The sequence below is a fragment of the Spermophilus citellus genome (genome assembly GCF_964194105.1).
Source record: "Spermophilus citellus genome assembly, chromosome: 5".
NCBI classification, from domain to species: domain Eukaryota; kingdom Metazoa; phylum Chordata; class Mammalia; order Rodentia; family Sciuridae; genus Spermophilus; species Spermophilus citellus.
In genome coordinates this window covers 132,234,494-132,242,186 of record NC_138186.1, presented here as the reverse complement: position 1 = coordinate 132,242,186, position 7,693 = coordinate 132,234,494, and the positions used below count along the sequence as shown (strand labels likewise).

General features: G+C 35.7%; 1 long non-coding RNA gene across 4 annotated transcripts in view; it reads left to right on the top strand.

The window, feature by feature from the left end:
- The first annotated feature begins 6,875 nt into the window (after positions 1 to 6,875).
- Positions 6,876 to 7,693, top strand: part of LOC308649639 — a 66,304-nt gene continuing 65,486 nt past the window's right edge. For 3 of the 4 annotated variants that reach the window (XR_014022128.1, XR_014022129.1, XR_014022130.1), the window contains exon 1: positions 6,876 to 6,945. This is a non-coding gene — a long non-coding RNA (uncharacterized lncRNA). The remainder of the gene's footprint in view (positions 6,946 to 7,693) is intronic. The other variant, XR_014022131.1, reaches the window with a different exon arrangement.

Here is a 7,693-nt window from a genome sequence, read left to right as displayed (position 1 = left end):
AAAAAAAAGCAATTTGCCTGCAGTCTTCTCCCTGTTCTCCCTGGCTTAACTCAACAGGATATGTTACATTGCTCAGAAAAAAAAAAAAAAAAATCTCTCATCTTCAGGAGAAATGCAAGCCTGAAATGCAGATAAAAAGAACACAAGTCACCTTGAAGTGGGGGCCTTTTGTGACCCTTGACCAGGTCCCAGAACTCAGGGATATAAGAATAATTCCCCCTAATGATAAAATCGGTAAGAATGGGTTCCAATTAAAACCAGTCAGGATGGGCCAAAGTGACCTGGAGTTGTCATGCACAGTGGAACAGTGGAGACTTGAAAGTCTGGGGCCTTCCTGCTGTCAGTCAAAAGTCAAGAGGAGGAACTCGGGCTGGGGATGTGGCTCAAGCGGTAGCGCGCTCGCGTGGCATGCGTGCGGCCCGGGTTCGATCCTCAGCACCACATACCAACAAAGATGTTGTGTCCGCCAAGAATTAAAAAATAAATATTAAAAATTCTCTCTCTCTCTCTCTCTCTCTCTCCCTCCTCTCTCACTCTCTCTTTAAAAAAAAAAAAAAAGAGGAGGAACTCTCTGCAATCTACCCTAGGAACATCAATAAAACTGGAGGGCAGCAGAGGCACACATCCTTCTCCTCTCTGAACGGTGTTTCTGCCTCCCCTTTTCTCTTTTCCAATCCCTTCAATAAACGCATGCCTGCAACTCTGAATGACATGTCTAAAATCTTTCTGGCATAATCACAAGAATTGGGGTGAGAAAGAACTGCAGTAGTTGCCTCAGTTTGGCAGCGTGGCTCATGTTCATTAGCACAGTCAATCCATTCAAACTAGGATGGACTGATGAGGTCTCAACTCCCATAATCCAATCATTTTACCTCCAAATATTCCTGCATTAACACCCGTGTTTCGTAGGCAACACCTCATATCTAAACCATAACATTGCACCCCTGGGCCCTCAAAAGCCCATATTCATCTCACAATGAAAAATGCATTTAGTTAATCTCCAGGAGTCCCATAGTCTTATCAGTTCCATCATTACCCAAAGTTCAAGAGCAAAGTCTCCTGTCACAGGGAAGATGTACTCTTCCAGGGCCCACCCCTAGAGGGCCACCTCCTCCAGCTACATCCTGTCTGCCTACAGTTGCCACCCAAACAATTCAAACTTCGATGACTGGCTGGTCCCAGTTCTCACAATCCAAACATTTCAAATCTGAACATTCTTGTATTAACACAGGAGCTTTAGGGGTGCCTGCTTTCCAACCATAATACATTGCTAGATGTTTATGCATTTTATTAGCCTTTTTAAGGATTACATTTTTGTATTTATAGACTTTATTTTGCCTTTTTCTCTTTCATTAATGCCCTTCTTTATAATCTATGGACTATTTTTTTTTCTGAATTTTCACCTTGGAAGATAAGATTTTTCATTTGCCTTTCTTTTTTTCTAGTATATGCTTATACAGTTTTATATATTCCTTCTGATACCAATAGCTCAAGTTTTGTCATGAAGAGTTTTTTTTGATTCAACTGTAATTTATATTTTTAATTTTATTTCTTTTTTGACATGAAAAATTTTTAGTTATGTTTTTAATTTCAAAATATGTGAGGGCAGTATTTAGTTAACTTTTAATATTTTATTTCCAATTTAATTTTGTTGCATTTGGCAAATGTGGTCTTTATGACATAACTATTTAAAAATTTGTTGAGATATGCTCTAATATGTGGTCAACTTTTGTAAATCTTCCATTTATATTTAAAAGGAATATGTGCATTCCCATTCTTACATATTTATGTGTCCTTGAGATAAAATTGATTCATTGTGTTGTGAACGTTTTCTATACCCTATCGATTTTTTTCTTGTACAATCAATTATTAATTGCTGCATGTTAAAGTATTTCATTATAATGGTATAGTTATTCATTCTTCTATTGAAAATTGTTACCCAAAATTGTTATTCCTTTGAACAAATTTAATATTTTTTCTTTTTATATTTAAAGACTTTATTTTGCCTTAAAAATCTTGTAAACAAAAGAGAATATATAGGTATGCTCCATGTCTTGGGGTTTGCATTTATCTAATTTAGCTTTTTCCAATGTTTAGTTTCAACATTTCTATGTTGTCTCTTCAGAAAAGCACGGTGCTGGATTTTTTCTTATTTTTCTCTCTCTACTATTTACTGCATATAGTCTATGACTTGCTTTTTTTGTTTAATTAGTGCATTTTAGCTATACAGAATATAATGGGTTTCATTGTGGCATATTTTTACATGCTAATAACATATTCATTCCTTTAAAATCATAATTATTCATATGTATTAACTTATTTCTATATTTTTACTGTGAGAATTTTCTTCCAATGTATCCCTTTTTTCCCTAAATCTTGTCTTTTTCTTGTTCCATTTATTTCCCTGTAATTGTCTGAAAATATACACACTAATTCTATTCATTAGGGATGATATTTCATATATTAACCTTTATATTTAAGAAAATAAAGTTAGGTAATATTCTTATCCTCTTCCTGCCTCATATGAGAAGAATTTAAGAAAGCAGTGATGTCAGTCACCCTCTCTCCACTTTATATACAATTGTAGTTTGTTATATTTAAGTGTCATATTTTTTATACTAATTTTATTTCATTTCTTTGTAAATCTTCTCTATTTTTATTCTGGCTGCTTTTAAGATTTGGTGGGCTTTTTTGGTGTTTTTATTCTGTATTTCTTCTGATATTTGTTTATGTTTGGATTTGGTATGCTACTCTTTCATCAAGTATTTTAACTTTTAGGTTAAACATAATTATTGTTTTATATCATCTTATTTTTAAATTTTGCTTTCTTATATCTCAGATCTTATTTCTGGGAACATTTTACTTTGCATAAATGTATGTCTTTTAGAAATTCCTTTCTTAATAGTTTCTGAAAGAAAGTTTGATATTCAAGTCAAAATTTGTTTCTTTCAGGATTTTAAAATATTGCTGGGTGCAGTGGCATGCACCTGTAATCTCAGCTACTTGGGAGTCTGAAGCAGGATGATGGAAAGTTTGAGGCTGGTATGGGTAACTTAGAGAGATCCTATATCAAAATAAAAGATATAAAGGGCTGGGGATATAGTTCAGCAGTAGTCCCATTCTCCAGAGTTCAATCCCCAGTACTGGGGGGGGGGGCAGGGAAGAAAGAAAGAAAGAAAGAAAGGAAGGAAGGAAGGAAGGAAGGAAGGAAGGAAGGAAGGAGAAAGAGAGAGAGAGAGAGAGAGAGAGAGAGAGAGAGAGAGAGAGAGAGAGAGAGAGAAGAATTCTTGTCTTTTAATCACTGAAATTGAAAAGTTATTATACTAATTTTATTTCATTTCTTTGTAAATCTTCTCTATTATTTTCTGGCTGCTTTTAAGATTTGATTTTTTTTTGGTGTTTTTATTCTGTATTTCTTTCATCAAGTCTGGAAAAATCTTCAGTCAATTGTTTTTAATATTTTCCCCTATATCAATGTAATTCTGGTTTACATATAGTAATATTTTTGTTTCAACTTCCATCTATTTTAAGCTTTCTTTGGCATATTTTATTTGTCTTATTTTCTTTTCGTTGATAAAATTTATTCAGTTCTTTCAGTACCCAATTCTCTCTTTAGCTGTGCCTAATCTTCTTTATTCCTTGTAATTAATGCAATTTATTTATATGTATTACATAATTTAAATTTGTTCTTATTTTTATAATTAAAATATCTATATGTAATGTTAAATTTTATATTTTATTATTATTTATATTTTATATAAACATAAATTATATTAATTATTTATATTTATATTATTATTATTTCTAAATATTCAATGTTGTCTTTTTTCCAAAACTGCTCTTATTTTTTGTTTCTTGCTCCTTAATTATGATTTTAGATTCTTATGGTTACAATAGCAAATTGCCACAAAAGTGGTCCTTTAAAATAACAGAAATTTATACTCTTATAGTTTTAGAGGTTAGAAGTTCAAAATCATTATCAATGAGTTAAAATCAAACTATTGGCTGGGGCTGATCTGTCCCTCCAGTGATTCCAGGGAAGGATTCATTCCTGGCTTTTTCCAGTTTTTGGTCGCTGGAAAAAGCAATTTTTTTTTTTTTTTTAAAGATGATATAGGGGCTGGGGATGTGGCTCAAGCGGTAATGCGCTCACCTGGCATGCACAGGACCCTGGGTTCCATTCTCAACACCACATAAAAATAAGAATAAAGATATAGTGTCCACCAAAATAAATCAATAAATATTAAAAAAGATGACATAAAACAATAATTATGTTTAATCTAAAAGTTTAAAAACATGACACTTAAAAATAATAAGCTATAATTGTATATAAGGCGGAGAGTGAGTGATTGATGTTACAGCTTTCTTAAATTCTTCATATGATGCATCCACTTTCTTCATCTCTTGTCATATTGACTTCTTTGCTGAGAGCCACAGCCAAATGGATATGGCCCCTGGCATTTTGCCAACAGTATTGGTTGACAGGCGAGGCATTACTATCCACCTCAGCCGCTACTTTTGAGTTCTCGAGCTACTTTGGAGTTCTCGTAGGGATTCCTGGGGATTCCCCGAGAGTTCCCATTGGTTGGGGAAGTGCAGGAGGAGGGATTTCCGGAGGAGATATTTCCGGTGGCTGGTTCCTGGAGGAGCCACGTGGCATTCGGGAGGAGTTGCTGGTGGAGTTCAAAAATAAAGTTTGTTCCTGCTTCAGTGACTCGTGATTTGTGCCCAGCCAGACTGCAGCACTTCTTCCTTCTCCTTCCTGCATCAAATGTCCTTCTGGCTTTTTAAACAGATGTATAAGATTTTGGCATTTAGGATCATCTCTATAATCCAAGATAAACTCATATCAAAATTGTTAATTAATCATGTTGGCAAAGTCTTCGTTTTTCTTCTTGCTCTATAAAGTAACATTCATACCAGAGATTAAGATATGCATATCTTTTATGGGGTCATTATTCAGCCCACCACAATCACAGTGTGGTTCCCTGTTTCATTTCTTTAAATATACTCATGATACTTAACTTGTATTCTGTTTGGTCTTACTAATAGAAGTGATTGATTCATTTGATTCTCACTGGTGCTGTTTCATTTTGGTTTACAATTTTCCATTTTAATTTCATGTTTTTTGAATTTCACCAGTAGAATATTTGTGCCTTAGGAAGAGTAGATGTTCATGGGGTAGAAATGGTGTTTGATTTTACCAGGTAACTGAAGATCCACTTTAAATGACAATTCCAGGCTTATTAATATTTAAAACGATGCAAGCAATATTAATTCAGTCCCCAAACTCACATGGTGGCTAGCCATTATGTAAATGTTTGGGGAAAGTGTTTTAACCCTCACTAAGAGGGTCATGTGCTTGTGTGGCTTAGAGTTTATTTGAATATTCCTTCTCTCGAATATTCTTCTGGTTTTGAGTCTTAACTTTATGAAGAATTCTCCAATTGGTTTCCTATCATTTGTGGTTGCAGGATTTTTTTTCTTATAAATGGAAGTAAGAATCTGCATATATCCCCAGATTTTCTAATCTCTCTCTGCTCATAATTCATTCTGTCCTTGCATTTCCCTTACTATCTTTAATACCACCTTTTTATTTAAAAAGTATCAGGCTTTTGAGTTTGTCTTGTTATTAGAGTTAGAGATTTAAAAGTTTTCATTTGCCAAAAATCAGATTTACCAATACAAAATCTTCTCATTCCTACTTTTTTCATTCTAATTTCCTATACTTTGGATCTCCTACTGATGAACTGATAGATGGACACATAGTCAACCATACATGTAGAATGCTATAGGAGGTGTCAGAATGTTACCAGAAATAACTCCTGACTCTTGAGAACATACTTGAAATTCTCCCATGAAGTACAGATCTGGATAACTTGAAGGCAGTATTAAAAAACAAACAAGTTCTTTCAATGTATAAATGTATAAAATACCAACTCATATGCTAATGTCTTAAAAAGGGGTTAAAGGCCTTTGCTTGATAAGTTTGATTGAAAAAAGTGAAAATGGGGTATTGCCTTCAAGTGACATTTTCATTGGAGTCCCTAGAGAATGAAAGTCATTAAAAACAAAAAATACAAATGCTTTCTGATGTATGATGGTATCCTCCTGATAAAGTCTATGTTAAGTTGAAAATACTCTAAGTGAAAACACAATTAATACACTTCACCTACTGAACATCATAGTGTAGCCTATATTAAATGCTCCCAGAGCATTTACATTGGCTTGCCTTTGGGCAAAATCATCCAAAGTTTATTTTATAATAAGTATTGAATATATTATATAATTTTGGGGTTCTGTACTGAAAGTGAAAAGCAATGTGGTTTTGCACCATTTTAAAGTCAGAAAAATCATAAGTTGAGCTATCATGAGTCAGGAACTTTTGCAGTTCCAAAGAATGTTGGAAAAATGTTGTAAACAAACTCATGGAGAAATCTTTCATCACTCATGATATAGTGTTATGTGGGAGACCAATCTCGCATGTGACTGAGTTAACTCTCCTGCTGAATGATGTGGTGTCAGGCACCCATGCTGCTAGACTGCCCCACTCTTCTAGGGTTCCAGCAACTGTGTCTTCGTGCCGGGCCATATCTTTCTACAGCCCCATGGTGGAGCTATGCTCACCTGTTCCCTTGTAATATTATCCCTTGCCCTGTTTAGGATAGAATGTTCCATGGAAGTGCCTTCTGTGTATGTCCTCTTCTCTTACTGTGCCCTTGTGTGTGGCCAACCTAGATGTCAGTCAACCTGCTGACAGCCGACATCATGAAGCTGGACTCAGCCCCCTGAAACCTGACCCCTTGCTTCATTTGAATAGCTTCTCCTCAATAAAAGGGGTCAGCGCATGCTCTCTCTCTCTCTCTCTCTCTCTCTCTCTCTCTCTCTCTCTTTCTGTGGACCCTTAAGATCAGAGGAGCTGTCACATCGACCCCAAAGAAAAAGGTATTTGTGTCTCTTGTGTGGTTATTTTGCATAGCCCAGTTAGCCCTGTTTACCTGGAGTGACCTCTGAACCTTTTAGTCGCGAACAGAAACCCGGCAGTGTTATACTTGCAAAAAATCAGAAACGTTTGTTGATCTGATTGGGATTCATAATTCTGCTGTTAACCATCGTGCCAGATTGCCTCTGATCACTAATTTTGTTTTTCTCTATTCCTAGGAACGATTTATAAATCACTGTTGCTATTCATTCTATAAAACTATAGCAGGGCTGGGGATATGGCTCAAGCGGTAACGCGATCGCCTGGCATGCGCGCCTCGCATGCGCGGGGCGCTGGGTTCGATCCTCAGCACCACATAAAAAAAATAAATAAAATAAAGATGTTGTGTCCACCGAAAACTAAAAAATAAATATTAAAAAAAATTGGGCTGGGGATGTGGCTCAAGTGGTAACGTGTTCGCCTGGCATGCGAGGGGCACTGGGTTCGATCCTCAGCGCCACATAATAAATAAAATAAAGATGTTGTGTCCACTGAAAACTAAAAAATAAATATTAAAAAAACTGGGCTGGGGTTGTGGCTCAAGCGGTTGACTGACATGTAGGTTGGCCACACACAAAGGCACAGTAAGAGAAGGGGACACACACAAGGCACTTCCATGGAACATTCTATCCTAAACAGGGCAAAGGGTAATATTACAAAGGAACAGATGCACATAGCTCCACCCATGAGGCTGTACCACTATCATGCGGG